At 51.9% G+C, this 25,246-nt stretch overlaps 1 long non-coding RNA gene across 3 annotated transcripts in view; it reads left to right on the forward strand.

Moving 5' to 3' along the window:
- Positions 1–10,907: 10,907 nt before the first annotated feature.
- Positions 10,908–25,246, forward strand: part of LOC127488597 (uncharacterized) — a 107,342-nt gene continuing 93,003 nt past the window's right edge. Inside the window, exons 1-2 of one of the 3 annotated variants that reach the window (XR_016226392.1) lie at positions 10,908–11,232; positions 15,819–15,970. This is a non-coding gene — a long non-coding RNA (uncharacterized LOC127488597). Of the gene's footprint in view, positions 11,233–15,818; positions 15,971–22,746; positions 23,082–25,246 lie in introns of those variants that run through there. The other 2 variants (XR_016226393.1, XR_016226391.1) reach the window with 2 other exon arrangements.

Genomic DNA, 25,246 nt, shown 5'->3' on the forward strand with positions numbered 1-25,246 from the left:
AGGGAACTAAGAGAGGGGCTGGGGCCAGCAGGGAACAGGGAACTGAGAGAGGGGCTGGGGCCAGCAGGGAACAGGGTCCTGAGGGAGGGGCTGGGGGCCAGCAGGGAACAGGGACCTGAGGGAGGGGCTGGGGGCCAGCAGGGGGTGAATAGGGACCTGAGGGAGGGGCTGGGGGCCAGCAGGGGTGAACAGGGACCTGAGGGAGGGGCTGGGGCCAGCAGGGTACAGGGGACCTGAGTGAGGGGCTGGGGCCAGCAGGGAACAGGGACCTGAGGGAGGCCACCTCTGGGAAATGGCTGAGGGCACCATGAGGGGTATGGACACAGACCTCCCCTGAACGAGCCTGAGATGTGGACACAGCCTGGGCATAGGACTGCACTAGACACCCCGATCTCACAGACAGTGAGGAAATCAATCTGTATTGCTCTAAACTGGGAAGTTGGTGATTTCTTGCAAAGCAATGAGACACCAGCAGAGTACCCATGACGGGTGTCCCAGATATGCCAGCAGGCAGCGCCTGGCTCTCACCCGGAACACCAGTTAGGAAACTGGAAGGCAGAGAAGGAAAGTCAGACCCCGCATGAGGCATGAAGCCCTTCCACACGGCTGCCCCACTGCTGTCTGTAATCACCTCGGGGGAACAGCAGTGACCCTGGGATCACAAGGCAGGCACTCGGGCTCTTAGTAGGTGAGCAAACCTGTCTGGGAACACCACTGCCAGCATCTCGTGCCGCAGGGACTCTGGCCCAGGCCTGGGAACTCCAGGCAGGGCCTAGCAGATAGGTGGTGGCAGAAGGGGAAGCAGAGGCTTTTCCAGCATTTGCTGACCGGAATTCCTCAGCTTTCACAGAGCCTTCAGCTTCTGCAAACACCTTGTGCCAGGCAGCCTGCACAGGATCCAGGACCAGCTCCACCACACCTGTGATGATGACCGGGAGCTGGCATCTTGGATCCATTCACAAGATGATGGCACAGAGTAACACAGTGCAGGACCAGCTGCCACCTGGTCGGAACCAGCTCTAGTTTTATTTTACAAAGAAGGAAAACTCTACCTGACAGGTGGGGCGGTCTGCCCATCTTAGGCCCTGATAAATCATTGCTGAGACTCAAAACACAAGGCTGTCAGCTCTGGAACCCATGCTCTTTCTCCCTCCACCAAGCTGCCCCTCGGTAGCTCTTGGGACTCAGGCTGCCCTCTCTCTGACATCAGTCTCTGATAAGCTGCAGGGGCTTCTCCACAAAGGAGCCAGGGCAGCTGTGCTCATCTCACCTGCCCCCTCCACCCTTAGCAGCCTCCCTTGGCCTGCAGGACACTGGTACCCTAGTCCACCCCCAACCGAAGATGAAGAACTCATTGTCCCTTAAACAGGTCCTTATGCCTGGTATCACAGATTCGTTCTCTCTCATAGTAAAAAAAATGATCATTGTGCTTTCCAGAGTGCCAAAAAGAGTAATTTGTACTTTGACGGCCTTCGTCCATTACAGGTAAGTCTAAAGTCAATCACTGAGTCTGTGAGAAGTGAATTTTGTCAGAAACAGACAATCCCCTGCCTGTGCCCCTGCCTCAACCGTCTCTCCCTGAAATAGCAAGGATGCAGGAGTCAGCAGCGGTGAAACCAGCTGTCTCAGGTTCAGTTCATCCCCTGCGCCTGTTATCATCTGTGCAGACACGTGCTTCCGTGGCCACGTCTGCCTCTGCCTGTGGGAGGAAGCGCTCCTGATTGCCTGCTGCATCCCAGTACCGAGCCCCAGGCACACGAGTGCCAGTGCAAACATCATCTGCAGGGACTTCAGGAACTCTCTCACCTGACCCTCAGTGCAATGCTCCCCATGAGCTCCCAGCGTGCCCACAGCATGGAGGGCACATGTGCAGCCCAGCTGGCCCTGTCGGCTGTCCAAGGTCACATGGTGGGGAGTGGGGGCTGCAGGGCTAGGCTGCAACCCCAGGCTGCCACGTCCTGTCCAGGCCACCCTGCCTGGCAGCGGTGACCTCAGACTGAATCTGGGGATACCACAAGGTCCTTTCACAAGAGGGAGGAATCTCTCCACCCCTCCAGGCCTTGCCTGGGACTTTGGTTGCCATCATCTCTTCTCAGAGCAGGGCCCAGACGAAGCCTGCACACAGGCACTCAGGCCAGGAATCAGTGCAGGGGGAGGGCAGGTGGTGTCAGCACTGGCCCTCAGGGTCTGCCTCAGCTCTAGCACCCAGTTAAAGATGGACTTACAGAGGCTAGAATCTCAGGCAAAAGGGACACGAGTCTTCACACTATAGGCAGAAAATTGTCAAAAAGATATCAGAAGTCATGGAACACAAAGTACATTCTACTATCCATGAGTATTCAACAAATAATATGCATCTCAGCTGAGTCTTTGGTTATATATATTTCAGAAAAAAGCCACACAGTTTGACATTATCCACTGAATATATGAGCAGGCACTTCTTACTATGATGAAAAACTGTATCACAGAGGAGAAGAGTGGAGGGCGTGTGGCGTGGCGGTTCAGACACCACTTGGGATGCCTGCATCCTGTATCAGAATGCCTGGTTTCAGTTCCTGCTCCACCTCCAATTCCAGCTTCCTGCTAACGTGCACCCCGAGGTGCAGGAGGTGCAGTTCCAGCTTTCTGCTAACGTGCACCCCGGGAGGCAGGAGGTGCAGTTCCAGCTTCCTGCTAACACACACCCTGGGAGGTAGGAGGTGACAGCTGGGGTACTCAGGTCCTTGCCACCTGGATCATTGAGTTCTGGGATCCCATCTTTGAACTGACCCAGCTCTGGCTGTTGTAAGCATTTGAAGAATGAACTTGTGGATGGAAGATCTCTCTCCACGTCTCCCTCCCCACCTCGCTTTCTGTCTCTCCCTTTCAAATAAAATGAAAAGTAAACAAACAAACTGTCAATCCCTGAGTGCCGAGTTCTAAGCTGAGGGAAGGAGACAGGGCCCTGCCGTGCCCTGGCAGGCTGGCTCAGGGCAGGCGATGTGCACCCCTGTCTCCACCCTCTCCATGAACAGGCACCTGCAGCACCAGAATCCCACCACGATGAGAACTCCCACCTGGTGTCGTCTTTGGGCCTCATTCACGAAAGAAAGCCTCATCAGTTGCTTAAGAACAAAGAACAGAAATGAGGCTGGATGCTGGGCACAAGCCACAAGGACAGAGACTCCAAGCCAAGCTCCAAGGCTTTGAGTTTAAGGCTCTGATGTCGCTGTCTTTGAATCCTTAATAATGTTGTAACCAGGGGCCCCCTATCCCCTGCTGTGCTGGGCCAGGTGGATCACACAGGTGGCCTCAAGAAGAGGAGCCTGGCCTCCAGCCCCTAAGCCCTCTATACAAGTCTGCTCTAGAGCCTCTCTGGCCCTGCCTCCCCAGTGCACAGTCTTTGCTCAGGTTCAAAGGGGAGGTACCCAGGAGCACCTCTGCCACCAACATCCCATCTCTCTGTTCGACTTCCTATGCACTTGTTCGGTCTGCATGAACTGGGTGGGTAGGGGCAGGCTGCACCCCTCTGGCTTAGCTCAGTGCAGCCCAGTGTCAATGTGCTTGTGACACTTGCACTAGCCAGGAGCTGGGCTTGCATGATTTACTGAACACTGACAGCAAAGGGCAAATGGTGTACAGGTGGCTGCCACACCACCATGAAGCCAGGATGCTGTACCTGAGCCCTCAGGAGCCAGGCGTCATCTGCAGCTAACTGGGGCCCACACCAGGTGTGCGTGCACATTAGAGCAAACCAGAGAACACCTGTCGGGGTGGGACACTTGGTCTGGGGATGTGTGAGCCCAGCTCTTGGCTTTGCCACTAACCAGCTAAGTAACCTGTAGGAAACTATCTCTCTGAGTCTGTGTTTTTCTGTCTGTAAAAGGAGATAAAAATCAACTCCTCCAAAATTAATGTGACAACTAAAGGCACAAAAGTATGAGCCAGCCTCTTCTCAAGCAGCATCTGAATGAAGAAGTGATCTCCAGGGACAGAAAGCACAGGTCTGTCTAGGACTCCCACCTTGGTCTCGCCCTGTAGCTGAGCAAACAACTTTTCTTCCAAAGACGCACTGTTTTCAGGGAGTTCTGACAACCTGCAACTTGTTGGTGATGTTTACGGTGAGGCCCTACTAGGAGCTACGGCCTGCCGGTGCTGGAACTACAGGAGAAACACGACAATGACGAGCTCTACACAGTGCTCCAGTGTCCCTTCTGCTGGGGACAATGCGGCACTGTGGACAGCACAGACTGAGCAACGAGGCCAGTTCCCCTGGCAGTGAGGTCCTGGACAAGCCCTGTCCACTCCATTCACTCTTTCATTGTGCTGTGGGCATTGGGGACGGGGCAGGGAGCAGCACAGAGCTCCCAGCCTCTTGCTACATTGCGGGAGGGAAGCCATAAAGAGGCAAATGTCTAATTGAGTTAAGGAAAGGCACTACCGAGGGGCAAGCTAGGGATGCTGAGGGCAGGGTGGCCTCCAAAGTGCTGGGAGCAGCAGATTCCCCCTCTGAGAAGGCGATATTTGAACAGAGACCCAAGCAGCGTGACTGTGAGTGAGGCAGCGACAGCAGCGGGATGAGGTCCACGCAGAGACCAAACCATGGGACCGGGACAAGTCATGGTGTTCAAGGACCAGAAAGGAGTCATGTGGCTGGATCTGAGAAGCAGAGGTGAGAAAGGCGGGGGGTCAGGACAGGCAGGCAGCAGGGGTGGTATGCGAGGCAGGGCCCCTAAGGAATGAAGGTGCCTTTTCCCTAAAAGGAGGCATGGAATCAAAAACAGAAATAAAGAGGAAGCACAGAAAGCTCTGAGGATCAAAAACCGAGAGCGAGAGAGCTGCTGGCAACCTTGGGCCTCCATACCAGGAGGGGACCTAGGGCAGTCAGCCTCTGGGCAGGGCCCAGCCTTCCCTAAGCTCAGGCTCCTTGTCTAGGAAATGCAGGCCCCTGTCCCTGTAGATCTATCATGGGGATGCACAGGCCAGCCAGCATGACGGGCAATCCCCGCCCCACATGCAAGGAGACCCTGGGGTCTGTCTCTAGGGCAGTGAGGGAGAGAGCTCGAGCCATGGCCAGGCCTTGCAAATGACACCAGGACACAGGACAGGGCATGCCTGGGGCACACTGTGCCCTGGGTCGGTGGCAGGGAGACATGAACGGCCGCAGGCTGGGAAGGGGCAGGGAGCTTGGAGCTGGAAGAGCAGAGGCGAGGTCTTCAAGAGAACCAGGGTTCTGCTGCCCCTCTCCCTGCATTCACGGGGAAACGGCACAAGGGACACGGCCCAACCCCAGAGCAGAGCTTTCTCTGCTGGGTGGGAAGTCAGCACGGACCGTGTGAGATCACGCTGGTCTCCACTGCCACTCTGACGTCATCTGTGTTAAGTCTCGATAAACACAGCTCTTTCCAGTTCCTGGGACTTTCCTGAAAATGCCTTCAATGAAATAGATCTTTAAAACAGCTCCACGGGCAGCTGCCTGCCAAAGGCAGCAAACCAGACAAGCTTCCGTGGGAGGAAAGGCACACACGCGGCCAGCCTGGAGCTTTGTGCTGACATCCAGAGGTGCCAGGGGCAGCAGGAGGCAGGGTGGGGGGACAGAGCTGGGGCCATGGGGCCTACCTGTGTTCTTGTTGCGCTCTTCCCCGTGGTTGTGTGCGATGACCGGCGAGTAGATGAAGGGGCTCTTGGCCGACATGTTCTGACCCAGCAATCTCTTCATTTTCTGTGGCAGGAGGTTGGCGGGGAGGTTCAACAGCTTCACACGCCTGTGACAAATGGCACAGACATCAGCGGCCACGCTGGCCTGGCCTCAGGGAAACAGGACGTGTGGGAGCAACAGTGGATAGGTCAGAGGAGATGAACCAAAGGAAGGGAAAGCACTCAAAATCAGCAGCAGGGCAAGGCAGCCGAATGCCACACACAGTGAGCCCAGGAAGTCCCAGGAACACCCCCTGCCCCGGGATGGGGGCACAGCCGCTTTCCCCTGGCCCCACAGACAAGGCCCAGGGTGAGTCCCCACTGCTACTGCAACCAGCAGGCTGGGCTGCCCTGGGCTCCAGGAGGTCAGAGGCCAACAGCACCTCTACTTTCCCGTCAGCACCACTCGACCCTTACCCTGCCTCCCCGGGGTGGGTCGGCTCACAGACACTCAGAACCAACCCCACACTTCATCTGTGTGTTCTCACTGATGCATCACATCCACTGTCAGCTTGGGTGCCGTTAGTATGATCTCCACATAACCAGTTTTCAAACAAGAGATTAAGTGCACAACCCAAAATCCCATGGCTGGACATGGATGACAGCAAGAGATGCTGGGTCTGAAACCATGGCCTGGGGGGGCGGTTTCTCCTGGGAGATTGTCTTGGCAAGGTGGTAGATCAGCTCAGGAATATTGCTGGGTCTGGTACCCAGATGACAAGGAACCCTCTTTGGATGGGGGAGAACAGCTATGACATCAACACTGCCGGCATCACACCTGCATGACTCTCCACCCCTACCTCCCAGATATAAGGCCACGGGAGCAGTTCTGCCCACTGGGTAAGGGGTGGGAGCCATGCAGGTCCCTCCCAGAGGAAGCCCGGGCCTCCTGCTTTCTCCTTCCGCAACTGTAAGGCCAGACACAGGGAAGGTGAAGCAGCCAGGATCATGGACCAACCCCAGAGAGCTCAGGGGCCTGGAAAAGGGCCCGGCTGGCATCAGACTTAATCGCAGCAAAGCACTAAGACTGCAATGAGACTTCAAGGGAAATTTCTGCTACCGTGTAGCCCAACCTCTACTGGAGAATGAGGACTGCTGTACCAAACCCACAAAGCTACAACCTTGCCGGGCTCCAGATGGCTTGTACAGTCCACTCCCCTACCCGCTACATACACTCACATACAGCATCCCCACTGCACCCAGCAAAAACACCCGACAACTTTCCATCCCCATCTTTGGAGAGTCTGGGTCACAGCTGTGATTTTCAGCCAGTGTCCCTGGCATTCACAGGCAGGAGCTGCAGCTTACAAACCAGCATCCTGTAAACCATGGGTTACATCCAACATGCCCTGTCCACCTCCCTTCTCCTGTGGGCACCCTGTGTGGCGTTTATCAGGGAGGGTTAGAACCACGCATCTTTTGTCTGCTTCAATTCCGCTGGAAGCTTGCAGAGGACAGCTGTGCCAGAGCCCTCTCTGTGTCCCCGCCGGGCGCCCAGTCCTGGACTTTGACTTTGAATAGAATCTCAAGCTTCCACATCTTTCAGAAGCTAAGGTGAAGGCTAAGCAGCTCGTTACTGACTACTGCAAATCCCAGCCCTGTGAACGTTCCGGAAATACCAGCTGCACCACCCGTGGACTCAGATGGGCCCCTCTGAAGGCTGGGCTGAGCCTCAGGCCCACGCCTGGCCACCTAGGGGAACTGCCTGTGGCCAGTGCTCACCATCTGCCTGGGAGACATTCTCAGGTAGGAGAAAGATCATGACCACAGGGCAAGGAGTTGCCAGCGTCCAATCCCAGAGGCCACTGGCACTGCGTGGCCCTCGGCTCTTTCACTGGACAGGTTGGAAAAGTGAGAAGTCCCTGAAAAATAGTAAGATCCCCATGTACCTCAACAGTCACTCCAAGACTAAAGCTGGGTAACACATGTCAGGTACCTGTATTAGCACCTGACACGTAGTAGGTCAACAGAATCCCCTCCTCTGCCCCTTCTTAAAACAACATTTACTTATGCTCACACAGAGCAGAGTCCCTGGTGTAAAAATCACAGTACTGGACTGGAGTGAAGACACAGGTTTCGGATCCCTGCTGCTGACCCCTGGGCTAGGGAGCCTGGAGGGAATTCCTGGATCCTGGCTTTGGCCCAGCCCAGCCCTGGTGGGAGGAGGCAGATGAGTTAATAACAGCCAATAGACGGCCAGCACCATGGCTCAATAGGCTATTCCTTTGCCTTGTGGCACCGGTACACCGGGTTCTAGTCCCGGTTGGGGTGCCGGATTCTGTCCCGGTTGCCCCTCCTCCAGGCCAGCTCTCTACTGTGGCCAGGGAGTGCAGTGGAGGATGGCCCAAATGCTTGGGTCTTGCACCCCATGGGAGACCAGGAGAAGCACCTGGCTCCTGCCTTTGGATCAGCACAGTGCGCCGACCGCGGCAGCCATTGGAGGGCGAACCAATGGCAAAAAGGAAGACCTTTCTCTCTGTCTCTCTCTCACTGTCCACTCTGCCTGTCAAAACAAACAAACAAACAAACAAAAAACAAAAAACAAAAACCAGCCAATAGAAGGGGAAATCTCTTTAAGATGGCACAAAACGCTTCCGTCCCCCCAAAAGCTGCCTTTAGCAAGACAAAAGTGCCAATCCCACTCCTTTTCCATGAGAATAGCAAGGAAGTAGTGATTCCACCCTCTGAGTTTTCAGTTTACAGTGAAAACAGAAAGAAGGCCCTTTTTGTTTTATCATAAGCAGGCAAGACAGGACAAACAAGATTACAAACCCAGCCTTTTGATGCGTTTTGTCTCAGCCTCCTGACTGTTAGCTATTATTCTGTTTTTTTACCCCCAAAGTCGTACTTAAGAGACTGGACAGACAGTTTCTGGGGGCTGTCTCTCTTGGATAACCCTCCTGGCTGCAGTGGCAGCAGGTTTCTGACTTAAATAAAATAAAGCTCGCTTTGCTCACTGCTGTGTCCATGTGGAAATGCTTCTTTCACGGGAGACAAAGAACTGAGGATGCCTTTCTTCACTGCTGTTTTACCCGTAATACTGGCTGTGGCAGCCATTTTGGAGAGTGACCCTGCAGATGGAAGATCTCTCTCTCTCTCTCTCTCTCTCTCATTCTTATTCTCGCTCTCACTCTCACTCTTATTTTCTGTCTCCCTGCCTTTCACATAAAATGAAAATAAATTAAAAAAAATTTTTTAAATATGTAAAAGCATTCCAAGGGCTCTTGATGCAACAGTCATGTTTGTTCTTGAGTGTTGATTATGTGTGAGGTCAGAGAACGAAAAACTCATTTACCTGTACACATGTATGTACTTCTTGGTATGTATACTGTTTTTCAACAAAAATTTTTTCTTATAAAAGTGAAACTGTACATATTATATTGTGTCTTTTTTATTTATTTATTTTTACTTGACAGGTAGAGTCATAGAGAGTGAGAAAGAGACAGAGAGAAAGGTCTTTGTTCTGTTGGTTCATTCCCCTAATGGCCGCGATGGCTGGCGCTAAGCCGATCTGAAGCCAGAAGCTGCGTGCTTCCTCCCATTCTCCCATGCGGGTGCAGGTACCCAAGCACTTGGGCCATCATCCACTGCCCTCCCGGGCCAAAGCAGAGAGCTGGACTGGAAGAGGAGAAAATGGGACTAGTATCCAGCGCCCCAACCGGGACTAGAACCTGGGGTGCTGGTGCCACAAGTGGAAGATTAGCCAAGTGAGCCACAGCGCCAGCCTTCAACAAAGTTGTTTAAAAGAGGGGGGGGCAGCGCTGCAGCTCAATAGGCTAATCCTCCTCCTGTGGCGCCAGCACACCAGGTTCTAGTCCCAGTTGGGGTGCCGGATTCTGTCCCGGTTGCTCCTCTTGCTGTCCAGCTCTCTGCTATGACCCAGGGGTGCAGTGGAGTATGGCCCAAGTCCTTGGGCCCTGCACCTGCATGGGAGACCAGCAGAAGCACCTGGCTCCTGGCTTCGGATTAGTGTGGTGCGCCAGCCTCAGTGGTCATTGGGGGGTGATCCAACAGAAGGAAGACCTTTCTCTCTGTCTCTCTCTCTCACTGTCCACTCTACCTGTCAAAAAATAAAAAATAAAAATAAAAAATAAAAAAATAAAAAGGGGGGAGGGCTCTGAGGGCAAGATCAGCCAGAAAAGTACGCATGCTGAGTTGTCATAGTGTAAGTTTTTGCATCTATGTCATTTTATAAAATACACCCCCCACCACTACCACAGAAAACTGTCCAAGGTTCCTGCTCTAAAGGCAACATAATTTGTTTGGCACAGATCACCACAAAACTCAATCACTCAGCCTGTGACACTGCCTATGGCGGAGTAGGAACCCTGGGGTAAGCAGTCCCAGAGAAGGAATGTTCTTCCAGATTCTATCTGGAAAGCCTGGCTCTGCTCAGCACACAGTGGCTAACTGGAATCAAGCAAAGCAATCGTGGGATGCTAGTTAGCAAACTGACAGAAAATCAAGTGGATAGGAGGGAAAAGACAGAACAAAGAGCACTCTTTTCTCTTCTCCCCTCTTACTTCTTCAGCCTGCCTTGGGGGAAGCGTGGAAGACAGCACCAGAGAGCAGGTAACAGAAGGGCGATAGCCGTGAGAGGCCAAACTTGTCCTGCAGGTGAAGCAGCAGGGATATTGAGAGTCACACACAGAGGGGAAGAAAGGGGGGAAATGAGGGAGGGAGGGAGAGAGAGAGAGAGACAGAGAGAGAAAGAGAGATAGAGAGGGAGACAGAGAAAGTCTTCCACCTGCTGGAGCACTGTTCAACTGGCAGCAGTGAGCTGAGCTGAGAGTATTGGAAGCCAGGAGCCAGGAGCCATGCCAGGAACTCCTCATGGGTGCAGAGGCACAAGGACTTGGGGCGTCTTCTGCTGCCTTCGCAGAACACAGCAGAGAGCTGCATTGGAAGTGAAGCAGCCGTACTCGAAACCACACCCATATGGGATGCCTGCACTGTGGAGGTGGCTTTACCCCGCTACCTCACAGTTCCACCGTCCCGGAAGCTGTACGCCGTGGGATCCAGGAAGGAGGCAGGAGGCAAGAGGCAGAAGGCAGGAGCTCCATTGAGGACTCCCACGAGGCAGGGAGGTGGGGTCCAGAGAACCTGGGCCATCAGCGTCCGCGTCCCTGGTCACAGCCTGGAGAGGAAGGACTGGAAGTGGCCTTGGGGCTTGGGACGATGGATGCAGAAGTGTGCTGGTGCGTCCTGGGTTGCCACGGTGATGGCCCGTGGGGAGTGCGCCTGCGCCTGGCACTGTGACCCGGAAGTGCACCTGCACGCCTGGCACCTGCTGCCAGGCAGTTCTCCACTGGCAGTCAGCGCCGCATCCACTCCTGCCAGAGAGCCAGCGCAAGCCGTGAGGAGAGGAGCCGTCCTCGATGCGGCTGGCCGAGCCTGAAGGAGAGTCAGCGTCCGCAGGGTCAGGCCGGATCAGGAGAGGCTGCGTTTCCGAGGCTGCCGCGCTGTTTCCCAGGCGCATTTCTCCTCTTCAGTCCCTTCCGGAAGCAACGGCCTTTGCGGACCTCTGACCCACCAGCAGACCAGACCCCCTTGGAGGTGAGTGACGCACGGCTGTTGTGGTTTCCCGCTGGGCGTCTTGGCTGGCCGCGTGCCTGTTGCTCTTGGGTCCCGAAGGCGCGGGTGGGGTCGCGGTCGTGCTGTGTGGACGGTCTGGAAGGGTCCCCAGGGTGCGCGCAGCTGGGCGAGAGCAGAGGTGGCTCGGTCTCCTCCCGGAACGGCCCCGCGTTCCCGTCTGTTTGCTTTTTGAGGGCCCAGCCGCCCTGCTCTAGACGTCAGAGACTGTTGATGGGAGGAAGGAGAGCGAAAGTGCGTGTCTGTTTCCTGGTCTAGGAGGCCAGTTTCGGGTTCCTCGCGTTGTTTGTGACGTTCGCGCTCTGTGGGCTTTTTCATGAAAGAGCCTCGTCAGGCCGAGGTGTACGTTCCGTTCCTGATGTGATGATTTGTGTTTTCGTATCGCAAACGTCATGGAAGTTTTTTGTGAACTAGGTTTTCTGTGTCTATCGGGATAGTTTGTGGGCTTTCCCCATGTGTATTCTGTTTTGGGAATGATTGATTTTGTAGGGTAGCCACCGTTGCCTTTCCGGAGTAACTGTCAGTTGCGCACAGTGTGCTAAGCTTTGGGTGTGCTTTGGGATGGCGTCTGGTACTATTTTGTTGAGGCATGTGACACATTCATGACGGATATGTGTGTGCCATTTTCCTTATGATGTGCTTGTGTTGGATGTTGGGATCAGGCTGGTCTGATGGAATGAAATGGACGGCTTTTCCTCTTCATCTCCTGGTTTGAGAATCACACATTTTAATGATCTTTTCCCTGGGCGTTGTCACTGGTGGAGCCATCTGGTCCTGTGAACTCCACTCCGGCTCTGTTCAGGCCCTCAGATAGGTAGGGGGAGGCCATTGCCAGGCAGGCGCTGACTCCTGGTTCCACGACGTCCCAGCTGCTTGGCTTTGGGCAAATTGATGGAACTCTCTGTGCTGTATTCGGCTCTTTTATGACTTGGGGTGGAGCGTCTCTGTTGGGAAGCTGCTCACTAGGCAGTTACTCCAATTCCGGCACCGCTTCCTGGGGCTGTTCCTGCTGGATGGTCCCTCCAGATGGTCCCTGCCTTGCCAAGTGAGTGCAGTAGTGGTGTAGAGAGGCAGAGCTCACCTAATTAGTGTGGGCGGGCTAGTTTTTCCTTAGCCTGGCCAAACTCTTTATAGGCATCTGATTGCCTGCCAATGGGCATGGCTGCCACAGAGTTAATCTGTTGCCCCAGGGAAGTTTCGAGCTGGCTGAGACGAACCTGGGACTTGGGGACAAACAGTCCCTGTGATTTGCTGCCACTGTCACCAGGAAACATTAGTGCCCTGCTGTAGCGTGGGGCACCATGAGGGCATCTGCATTGGCTCAGCACCCACCTCTCTCTGTCAGGTGGGCCACAGGTCTTAGTGTGGTTGGTCTTGCAAGTGGATGTGCAGGCTGGACCCACAGGCTTCTCCTTGTATGAAACCAGGTTAGGGGGACAGGGGCCTAGACTTAGAGAGCTGTTAGTGCAGGTTTATACAAGTGTGTGTGTGTGTGTGTGTGTGTGTGTGTGTGAAGGCTCAAGGGGACTTCCTAAAGCTCATGGAAGAACAGAACTAAAAGTAATTTATTTTGGTGCCAGACACTTTTGAAATCCATGCATGCTTTATTCATAATGTACGTTTCTCATGAACAGTTTGAAGATTCCTCATATGCAAGCATTTCAATTTTTTTGGCATCAAAATAAACTTAGCCTTTAATTCTATTTTCTGTGAACTTCTTGAAGTATCCTTGTGTGTATTTCTTTATAAAAGCATGATAAAAGCTCATTGCAGAAAATTCAAAAATTACAAAACCTTTTGAAATTACCCATGATCTCCTGACTCACAGCAAACTAATATTAGTGTACAGATATATTTTCATTTTTTTCTACTTGAGTACTTTAATGTGTTTGAAATTACATTGTACATTCAGTGTGGCATCCTGGTTTTTATTTTTTTCCATCGTGGAACTTGTTTCCAACTGTTCTAATTATAAACTGAACACCGTGACTTGGTCCACGCTGTTGTCACTATTGTCTGCTTCCCCGTGCCAGGTCCTGTTCATGGCTGGAGGGGCAGACTCTGGTGGCAGCTAGTGCTAGAGTGTGCCTGCTGACTGCTGGGCTGGGGTCCCATACTCTGCAGGGCTAGCTCATCCTCATGTGGTCCTGGGGAGGGACTGCTGCCTTAGGACAAGGAGAGAGGGGTTTTTGAGGCACGGGAGGAATCACTAACACTGGCCAAGTGCTGTTCTAGTCCGGGTTGTGTTTGAAGCACTTGGCTTCCATTACCTCGTTGACCTGGCATGACAGCCCATCTTACAGATTGCTAAACTGACAGACACAGAAGTTTGGTGGCTCACCTAGGACATGTAGGCAGGGCTGGTAGATGAGCCCAGATGCCCTGTCCTAAAGCATGTACTCCTAACCCTCACAGTGCCTGCCTCTCCAGGCAGGTGCTGGGTCTCAGTGGTGGGAGCTGTTGCCTTCCATTGACTGATTGATTGGTAGGAGAATGAGTCCCTTGGATATAGTATCCTACTTGTCAGTGCGTGGAAGGGTTGGGTGTATGTTTGTTGGGGGGGACAAAGCCCACAGGAACACAGCCCATGAGTGGGGCTGTGGAGGACAGGTGGGACCCCACTATAGAGACATTCAGCCTGGCCCTCTCCACAGAGGCAGCAGGCTGTGCTGGTGGAGGAGAGCTGGCAGCATGTGGGGCTGGAGTGCCCTCCTGAGGCGTCTCAGTGTGTGTGCTCCTCCCGCTGCAGGTGCACTTGCTCAGGGCCTACCCTTGCTTCCTGCCCACCCATGGCTGTGTGAATGGGCAGCTGACACAGTGGCTGCTGTTTACAGACTGGGCTCTTAGAAACAGCTTGGAGAGGATGTTGGGAGGTGAGGTTTTGCAAGGCCTTGGTGACTTGTCTGACATGGGCTGTGCTTAGGAAGGGGGTGGCTGCTGGTGTGGCTCATGCACAGGCCATGGAGGCAGTCAGCTTGCATTTCCTGTGTTCTTGGGGCCTTGGAACTGGCCCCAGTAAGCAGGCCCATTTGGCTCTCTGTCACCTGGCATGTCTTACCCTTTCCATTCCTGAATGGATTGACTGGGCTAATAAGCAAATAGTGGAGTTCATTAAAATCCACGTAATAGGTCTGTAGACTTCCTGGGTCGCTGGAGGGTCTCGGTCCCATCCGTGGTGCAGGAGGAATGGCATAACTTCTGACTGGAGTTGGTACAGCACCGAGAGCAAGTGTCCTGGGGTAGTTTGGACCTCAGGGCTGCGGTGCAGACTGGAGAGTAGGAACACACACAAGGCTTCAGCGATCTTTGTGGGCTAGGGCGGTTCTTTGCCCACCAAAGATAGCTAATGTGAACGTCTTAAGTCCCCACGTGCTACAGCTACACAGGAGGCAGACCACAAAGCCAGTGTGTGAAGGCGGTATTGAGCGTGACATCTGTTAAGCTGTGCCACATACCAAGATCGTGCTGGACACAGCACAAGTCCAGAATCCTCCTCCTCCTAACCATCCCTGGATTCTCCTCCTCCCCTCAAGTCTCTCTGGGAAGGTTTCCTGGTGCTGCATACCTGGACGCTGGTCTCTGCAGTGCACTGCCTGGGAGCCATGACCGACCCACCCTTCATGTGTTCGGTGTGTGTGTGTCGTTCTGCTGGCTGGCGGAACACTGGACCTCACTGCTCAGGGCTGTGCAGCATCTGTGCTTGCCCCTGTGAGCAGGAGGGCAGTGGGGCTGGGAGCTTCTCAGTGGAGCAGAGTTGGAAGGGGACCTTGTGGCGCAGCCATTGGAGGTTGTCAGTTTTCCCAGGTGTGCTGGCTGCAGAGAATACTGGGCCTTGGTTGGCTGTCTCACAGCTCACTCCCAGTTGTTAATGAAGGAGGGATGGCTGCTTACCAGGCCACACTGGGTGTCCCCTGTGTCTCTTCCTGTCCTTCCAGAGGGTGCCTTGCTCTCAGTGATGATGACCCCCGGCCCCATTCTCTGCAGAGGTCACCATGCGCAGCCTCTGCACCAGCCCCCGATGCAGTGGCCATCCCCCTATGGTGTCTGTGGACATATCTCGGTTCTGAGGATTTACCATTCTGCACGTGCACCAGGCCCAAGGCCGCTTCCTCGCCGGCCCTGCCTGAGGCTCTGCTCTTAGCTGTGTGTTTCTGATTCTGGATTTCTTTCTCTGAAGCGGTGTCCCTGCTTAACGTGGGTCTGATTCCTTCACAGCAGCACAATACAGAAAATGTTCATGGTGGGGTAACTTAGCTTCACTTGCCAGAGCCACAGGCCTTCATTTTGTCTGCAGGTCCCACGGCTCCCCAGGAGGGATGGTGGCCAAGCGGGGGTACCGTGCCTGAGCATGACGCATTCTGCCTCCTCTTTGTGCCTCACGGCCTCTTCTGATTCAGTACTTTTCCTGGCTTTTTGCTCTCTGACATATTGAATGCTTGTCATCTTTGTTTTGAGCGTGTGCCAGAATTTCCCAGCCGGGTTGGTGTCAGTCTCATTGTGCCTCTGCTCTGCTATCATCATCAACATCACTATTGTTGTTATCATTGCAGAGAAACTGTATGGTGACTTCCTGAGCTGGAAGCTGGAAGAACCGTCACCCAGTTTCCCCTGCAGCCTGGGCAGGCAGCCACCTTCAATGTCACCATGAACGCGAGCCTGGACTTCTCCTGCCAGGAGGGTCTCCTGTAGGACCTGAGTGACGGTAAGTGGCTTCCTCATTCCTGAGAGTTCACCTGCTCCCAGGTCCGCATTGTAGTCAGCTCTCCGGGGCACCTGCCACCAGCCATGTGACTCGCCCATCCAAGACCTCACCCCGGCACTTTGTTAGCAGCGTGGCTTACTGCAGGCACATTATAGAGACAATTTCTCAATTCCCTCTCTTGACTGGCTTGTCCAGATTAGCTAGGTGGTCATCCTAAGGGAGTGGAATGCTGTGATTTTTTCCCCCCAAGTATACCTGCTGTGTCAGTGGGATACACAGTGCTGATGATGGAGTTCTCCCATCTGGTGATGCCAGTAAGGAGATGGAGCTGGGGGCAATGGGAATTGTATCTGCTGCCGCACCAGGCCTAGCCATGTGGGGACATGAGTTCACGGGTTTGGTGTGTCAGGTGGTCACATGCTCTTCTAGAGGTCTTGGGGGTGTTTTAGTCAGCTCAGGCTGCTGTAACAAACCCCACACCTGGCCTAGTCCGACCACAGGCATTGATTTACTGATGGTTCTCAGCATTGCAAGTCCAACCCAGGTGCTAGCATGGTTGAGTTCCTGGTGAGGGCGGCCATCTTCTTGCTGTGTTCTCATGGGTTGTAGAAAGATCAGCTCTCTGGTATTTCTTCCCCTTCCCTTTATTGTTTTTTAAGATTTATTTATTTACTTGAAGGGCAGTTACGCATGTCTGGTGAGGGAGACAGACACGGGGACATGTGTGCACACACACACACACACACACACACTCCCCAAATAGCCACAATGGCTGGGACTGTGCCTGGCAGAAGTCAGGAACCTGGAACACCATCTAGGTTTCCAGTGTGTGTCAGGGGCACAAGCTTGGGCCATCTCCTGCTCCTTTTCCAGGCACATTAGCAGAGAACTGGATCAGAAGTGGAGTAGCCAAGACTTGAACTGGTGTTCACATGGGGTGCTGGAGCACAGGCGGTGACTTAACCCCTGTGCTGTAGCACCAGCTCCAGTAAGAACATTTCAATCCTGTCTTTTAAGGACTTTGGGGTCCTCGTATACAGTGTGTGACTTTCGTCTCCATGAACATGCTGTAAATGACAGATCCTCCTGTGGGTGTTTTGGGTCTGGGTATTCCTGGGTGCGCCGCAGCTGCCATTCCTTGTCCATTCACCTACCAAGGGGCATTCATGCATTTCCATTGTCTTGGCTGTGGTGAGCAGTGCTGCAGTGGACATGTGAGCGAAGACATGGCTCTGCCATATACATATATGTGTTCATGTATATACCATATGCACACATTATATTCACAAGCACATATGACATGCTTGTGCACAAACATATCACACATATACATGTCACATGCATATTTCACACGCATGTACATGCACACATTCCATGCATGTACATATACACCTTACATGTACATGTCGTAAATCCGGACGTGGGTTGGTGGGGTCGTGGGACAGTTTGATTTCTTTTTAGCTTTTAGGGACGCTCCGTGCTTATTTCAACATGCTGTACTGACTGACGTTCCCTTGAGAAGTGTGCTAGACCCCTATTTCTGCACCTATGTCCTAGGTCTTTTGGTAATAGCCAGTCTGGTGGAGTGACATGCCATCTTATATGGTTTTATTTTTGTTTATCTATTTTGAAGATTTGAATGTTTATTTGAAAGTTCGAGTTGGAAGAGAGAAGGGGGACAGAGAGAGGGCTCTTTCATCTGCTGGTTTGCTCCCCAGATGGCCGCAATGGCCAGAGCTGTGCCAGGCCAAAGCCAGGAGCCAGGAGCTCCTGGATGCAGGGGCCCATACACGTGGGCCGTCCTCCACTGCTTTTCATTTCAGGTCATTAGCAGAGAGCTGGATTGGAAGTGAAGTGAGTTGGACAAAAACCAGTGCCCGTGTGGATGTCAGCGTCTCAGGTGGCAGCTTACCCACCGTGTCACAACACTGGCCTCTCTGTTGTGATTTTAATTTGCATTTCTCTGATAATTGGCGATGGTTACTTGTATGTCTTCTTTCGAGAAATGTCCATTCAGGCGCTGTTTGTTTTCTTGTTACTGATTCATTTGAGTTCTTTGTATTAAGATACTAGCCCCTCAGCTGATAAATGATTTCTAGTATGCTCTCTCAGTGTGTGGGTCAGTTCTCTACTGAGAGAACTGTAGCTTGTTTCCTTTGCTTGGAGAAGGATTTTCTTGTATGCAATCTCATATGTTTTTTTTGTTTTTGTCGCCCATACTTTTGGGGTCACATCCAAGAAATTACTGCTCAGACCAATGCCATGGACCTTTCTCTTTGCTTTTCTCTAGTCAATTCAGAGTTTTGGGTCTTATGATTAAGAAATTATTTATTTATTTACTTCTTGGGATGTGTGTATGTATGTGTGAATGTGTACCTATATAGATATCAAGCCTCTAGCACAGATCACTATCACAGGCATTTAATTTTAATTTATTTTCATCTTATTTGAAAGGCAAAGGAGGTTGAGAGAGAAAGAGAGAGAGTGAGAGGGGAGAGGGATCTCCCATTGTCTAGTTCACTCCCACAGAACCTTCATAATATGGAAACGGCTTATACTACTTCAAAAATCAGAATACAGATTTATAAAATAAATTCAATTTTGTAAATTTTTTTATTATTTATTTAACAGGCAGAATTAGATAGTGAGAATTGAGAGACAGAGAGAAAGGTCTTGCTTCCATTGGTTCACCCCCCAAATGGCTGCTCCGGCTGCTCCGACCAAGAGCCAGGTGCTTCCTCTTGATCTTCCATGGGGGTGCAGGGCCCAAGCACTTGGGCCATCCTCCATTGCCCTCCTGGGCCACAGCACAGAGCTGGACTGGAAGAGGAGCAACCAGGACAGAATCCGGCTCCCCAAGCGGGACTAGAACCTGGTGTGCCGGTGCTGCAGGCGGATTATCCAATTGAGCCGCGGCGCTGGCCAATAAATTCAATTTTTAAAATCAATCCAATTTTTTAAAAGAATAAACAATACTAAATAAACACATAGAATGTTAAGTGTGCCTGTCTATGCACAGTTAGGATGCAGGATGAGGAATTAGTTTTTTCCTATCCACTTCTATTTTTCAAGATTTCTAAAAGGAACATACATAATTTGTAAGCGAAAATTTATCATTAAAATGCTTCTAACTGCAGCAGGCAATGTGGTACAGCAGGTTAGGCTACAGCTTGGGACACCCACATCCCACACTGGAGAGTCTGGATCAAGTCTCGGTTGCTCCATGCAACAGATCTGGTTTCCTGCTCAAGTGCACCACAGGAGGCCCCAGGTGATGGCTCAAGTGCTTCTGTCCCTGCCACCCATGCAGAGACCTGCAAGGAACTCTGGGCTCCTAACTTTGGCCTGGCCCAGCCCTGGCTGTTGCAGGCATTTGTGGAGTGAACCACTGGATGGAAGATTTCTCTCTCTTTTTTTCTGTCACTCAGCCTCTTACATAAATAAACAATTTTTTAAATGCTTCAACTTGAATTTTCAAAAAGCTTTTACAAAGAAAACTCGGGGTCTGCTACCACCCTCCATCCGGATACAGAAACCAGCCTCATAAAAGGTCAGAGGCAGACAGAAGCTGCGAGGTGCCTTTGTTTGAATGTCGGGCATTCCTAGACCTGAGATGATTGTAGCAGCAGCGACAGGCATCCAGGACAGTGCAAACCCGGGACACACACAGTCACTGCCATCCCTTCTCCACAGATCAGAGACTCACCCCAGGTCAGGGGTCTGCCACTTCTCCCACCACGTACCCAGATTTCACTCCACTCCCCCCAGCACGCAGACACTGCCTAAACACCCATCATCCTGTGAGGAAGACCCTCCCTGACACCACTCAGCGAGATTCCATCTCTTGAAGAGAAACAGCAGTCCTCTAACTCCTGGCTCTCACTCTGTCTGGGTCATTAAACCTTCAGAAAAGACAATGTCAAGTTGTTCAGCCCCACACAGACTGGCTGACTTACAGGGAAAGAAAGACAGCAGGTTCCCTGTCCCCGGGAGTGCACAACCCAGGGAGAGATCAGCTAGCTAAGGGACGCTAGGAGCCTAATGAACTGATCTCATTGAGAACTCAGCCAGGTAATCAAAAGGAGAGGAGGAAGAATCTGCTGACTTCTTAACAGCAGGGGAGCTGGGGAAAGGATTAGCACAGAGCTTCTGCTCCGGCAGGAACCGACCAAACTACATGACGGGCTCCGAGAACCAAAAATGCCCAGTAAACCAACTACATATTATGTAGATGGGGAAAGTATGAAACCAGGCTAAAAAGATGGCTTGAAGCAAACCATGAGTGTCCTTGAGATAAAGCCAAGACTTTACAGGGTACACAAGGCCAGTCCCACAGGTTCCCAAGCTAAGGAGAAGGTGCAAACTCTCCCTAGCCTGTGACGAGTAGGCTGGAAAGAGCCAAGCCAGGGGACGGGGCATGACATTGAGAGGGTGCTGCAGCTTGCAGAGCAGGAGGGACCTGAGATCTGCACCAGGGCCATGACAGTGGAAAGGGGAAGAACTGGCCCAGGTGAGATCAGCTCATATGGACATAGGACACGCCAGGCAGGAGGGGCCCAGGTGAGATCAACTCACACATGGACAGAGGACCCGCCAGGCAGGAGGGGCCAAGATGAGATCAACTCATATGGACAAAGGACACAGCAGGCATATAGAGTGTGCAGAGACTTCCAAGACTAAGAAGATGGTAGTACCCTTGACTCAAAACAGGAAATTCAGTAGGAAATGACAGAAAATTGAACAGGGGAGATAGTGAATTAAGCTCCCATTAAAAGCCAGGGGACTGGCTGGCACCGCGGCTCATAGTGCTAATGCTCCGCCTGCCGTGCTGGCACCCTGGATTCTAGTCCCAGTCGTGGCGCCGGATTTGCACAAAAAGTGAAAAGTAAGTTACGTTACTTTAATATAAGAGAAAAATGCAACAAAGAAGATTATATTTGTCAATGTTTATTTGACATAAAATTACTCATCATGTGTTAAATTGATGACAAATGAATTAGGAAGTTATTTTTGACAGAATAGAGGTTCACTAACTTAAAAACATTTTACATTACTGTACCTTCAGTAATGATCCCCTAAGTGCATTTACATGTATTTTAGAAGGTAACTAACTGCGGCACGTGCTGCAGCTGACTTGGCTAATCCTAGGCTCCGGCGCCAGCATCCTGTGTTCTAGTCCTGGTTGGGGCGCTGGATTCTGTCCCGGTTGCTGCTCTTCCAGTCCAGCTCTCTGCTGTGGCCCAGGAATGCAGGGGAGGGTGGCCCAAGTCCTTGGGCCCTGCACCTGCATGGCAGACCAGGAGAAGCACCTGGCTTCTGGCTTCGGATCAGCGCGATGAACCAACGGAAAAGGAAGACCTTTCTCTCTCTCTCTTTCTCACTGTCCACTCTGCCTGTCAAAAAAAAAAAAAAAGAGCTAGGGGACCTCAAATGCTGTCTTTCAGTATTCTATTTTGCTTTGTGGAAGACACAATTTGGTCTATTTCCAACATAATCCATATTTTAAAGGCAGGGCTAGACTGTGGAGGGTGGTGACTGGGAAGCAGAGCTGTGTTCCGTGAAGAACTCTGTAGATCACAGGTGTTTCAAGTCCTTTTGTGAGTGTGTATGTAAGTGTCTGAATACATAAATTCCAATGATTTCTTCCTGAGCATGTCAGAGGTAATGCCACACAGAATGATTGTAAGGCAGAAGAGAATGACTGGGTACCAAAATCTGTTCTAAGACTGAGTTAAACACTTTTTCAAATTCTGGGTTAATATGGTAGGTAATGCATGTAATACTAAATTCTAAAAAAACTCTAGTAGTTGTCCTTGATGTGGTATTTTATTTATAGCTATGACTTCCTTTTTTAATTGCTTTACCTTTCTTGAAGATCTTATTCATTTGACATTGAGAGTTATACACAGAGGAGATGAGAGGGAGGGAGGGAGATAGGGAGGGAGGGAGGGAGGCAGAGAGAGAGAGCGAGAGCAAGAGCGAGAGAGCGAGAGATAGGAGAGAAGTCTTCCATCTACTGGTCCATTACCCAATTGGCTGCCATGGGCATCGCTGAGAGTATCTGATGCCAGGAGCCAGGGAGCCTTATCGGGATCTGCTCATGGGTGCAGAGGCACAAGGACTTGGGGCATCTTCTGCTGCCTTCCCTGACCACAGTAGAGAGCTGAATCGGAAGTGAGTGGAGCAGCCGTACTCGAACCGGCGCCCTTATGGGAAGCCAGCACTGTGGCGGTGCTTTACCTGCTACCTGACATTGCCGACCCTCCTGCCAGAGCCGTTCACTGTGGGATCCAGCTGTCTGCCTGGGAAAGCCGTGGGAGACAGCCCAAGGACTTCGGCCCCTGAACCCAGAATGGAGCACCAGCTAAAGTCCCTGGCTTCTGCTTCAGTCCCTGGCTTCTGTCCCAGTCCCGGCTTTTGTAGCCACCTCGGGGGTGAACCCCCAGATGGACGATCACTCAGAGAGAGAGAGAGAGAGAGGGAGGGTGGGAGAGAGTGCTGGCGATGCCCCCTGCACTGCTTCTCTCTCCAAGCAGCTGAAAAGATCGAGCAGCGCAGGGCCAGGCAGAAGCCAGGAGGCAGGAGGCAGGAGGCAAGAGGCAGGAGGCAGGAGTCCCATTGAGGACTCCCACGAGGCAGGGAGGTGGGGTCCAGAGAACCTGGGCCATCAGCATCTGTGTCCCTGGTCACAGCCTGGAGAGGTGGACTGGAAGCGGCCTTGGGGCTTGGGACGCTGGATGCAGCAGTGTGCAGGTGCGTCCTGGGTTGCCATGGTGACGTCCCGTGGGGAGTGCGCCTGCGCCTGGCACTGTGACCCGGAAGTGTACCCGTAGGCCTGGCGCCTACTGCCTGGCGGTACTCCGCTGGGAGTCAGCACCGAATCCGCCCCTGCCCGGGCGCCTGCTCAAGCTGGGAGGAGAGGAGCCGTCCGCGACGCGGCTGGCCGAGCTTGAGGGAGATCCAGCGTCCCCAGGGTCAGGCCAGATCAGGAGAGGCTGCGTGTCCGAGGCTTCCGCGCTGTTTTCCAGGCGCGTTGCTCTTCTTTGGCCCCTTCCGGAAGCAATGGCCTTTGCGACCCTCTGTCCTGCCAGTAGATCGGGCCGCCGTTGAGGTGAGTGACGCGCGGCTGGGCGTCTTGGCTGGCCGCGTGCCTGTTGCTCTTGGGTCCCGAAGGCGCGGGTGGGGTCGCGGTCGTGCTGTGCGGACGGTCTGGAAGGGTCCCCAGGGTGCGAGCAGCTGGGCGAGAGCAGAGGTGGCTCGGTCTCCTCCCGGAACGGCCCCGCGTTCCCGTCTGTTTGCTTTTTGAGGGCCCAGCCGCCCTGCTCCAGACGTCAGAGACTGTTGATGGGAGGAATGAGAGCGAAAGTGCGTGTCTGTTTCCTGGTCTAGGAGGCCAGTTTCGGGTTCCTCGCATTGTTTGTGACGTTCGCGCTCTGTGGGTTTTTCATGAAAGAGCCTTGTCGGGCCGAGGTGTACGTTCCGTTCCTGATGTGATGATTTGTGTTTTCGTATCGCAAGAGTCATGGACGTTTTTGTGAACCAGGTTTTCTGTGTCTATCGGGATAGTTTGTGGGCTTTCCCCATGTGTATTCTGTTTTGGGAATGATTGATTTTGTAGGGTAGCCACCGTTGCCTTTCTGGAGTAACTGTCAGTTGCGCACAGTGTGCTAAGCTTTGGTTGTGCTTCTGGATGGCGTCTGGTACTATTTTGTTGAGGCATGTGACACTTTCGTGACGGATATGTGTGTGCCATTTTCCTTGATGGGCTTGTGTTGGATGTTGGGATAAGGCTGGTCTGATGGAATGAAATGGAAGGCTTTTCCTCTTCATCTCTTTTTTGAAAGGGTTTGCGAATCACGGATTTTAATGATCTTTTCCATGGGAGTTCTCACCGGTGGAGCCATCTGGTCCTGGACTTTTCTTCATGTCTGTTTGGTTTGTTTGTTTTGGTTTCCCTGCTACTACAGTCTCTTTGCAAATTAGAAGTGTATCCAGAGTTTCTTGTTTTACTGTATTCAGTTTTAGTGGTTTGCATCTTTCTGTGAGTCAATCCACTCTATCTAGGTTGACCAAATCCTTGTGCCGTGGTTTTTCCATAGTGTTTTTGGATTATTATTTTGTCAAGGTTGGTAGTGATGTCCTCTCTGTTGTTTCTGTTGTCAAGTCGCTTGAATCTGTTCTCCTTTTTTCCCCTGTTTCCTGTGGATAAATGTTTTGTCAGGTTGACTGAGTTTTCAAGCCCTGTAGTTTGGTCTCACTGAATGTCTGGTGTGATATTTTCTATGCCGTTGGGTGGATTTCCGTTTGAACCTTCTTCCTCCTTCCAGTTTCTTAAGATATACTTTGCTGTTCTAGTGTTTGAAGGTAAAATTGGGTTCATGGATCCGATGTCTGTATTCTGTATAGCAATACAATTCTCATGTGAAATTAGTCCTGTCAACATGGAAAACTGTATGGATGTACCCACAACTGGGAACATATTGAAGGAAAAGAAGTCGTTGTGTAGACAGAGAGGATTTCACAGGCCTATGCTTACTGCAGTAGGATGCACAGTAGCCAGGCTATGCAGTCTGTATATACAGCATCTTATGTTGTCCATAGCCCGTAATGTCTTTATTCATTCTTCAGGTGATGGGCATGTTGGCTGATTGCATATCTTTGCTACTGTGCATTGAGCTGTAGTAAATATGGGGGCAGAGATAACTCTTTTTCTGTTAGCTGATTTCATTTCCCTTGGGTATATTATCTTTGGTGGAATGGCTGGCTCATATGATACGCCTATATTCAGGTTTCTGACTTTTCTCCCTACTCTCTTCCACAGTGGCAATACCAGTTTACATTTCCACCAGCAGTGGATGAGGGTGCCTCTTCCCCCACATTCTAGGCTGTTGTAGTATCAATTTGCATTTTCTTGATGGCTAGTGATCCTGGCCATTTCTGCCTGTGTTTGCTGGCCATTTAGATTTCCTTTCTTGAAATATTTTGCCTGCTGAAGTCCCCTGCAGTTGATTCTTTATCAGTTGCGTGCTTTGGAACTGTTAGTTTGCCTCTTCACTTTGCTGAGTGTCTCTTTGGCAGTGGAGAAGCTTCTCAATTTGTTGTTGTTGTTTTGTTGTTTCTTGATGTCCTCTTGTATTTCATTCTTTAATCTTTTGTGATTCCCAGATATTGAACATCCTTGCTTAAATTGATTCCAAGCTATTTTCTTTATTTTTAGCACGTGAACGGGATTGGTCTTTGAAGTCCTTTCTCAGCCATGGCGTTGTCTGTGTATAC

Source organism: Oryctolagus cuniculus, chromosome 19 (assembly GCF_051225735.1).
Source record: "Oryctolagus cuniculus isolate XC-2025 breed Fujian yellow rabbit chromosome 19, ASM5122573v1, whole genome shotgun sequence".
NCBI lineage: Eukaryota > Metazoa > Chordata > Mammalia > Lagomorpha > Leporidae > Oryctolagus > Oryctolagus cuniculus.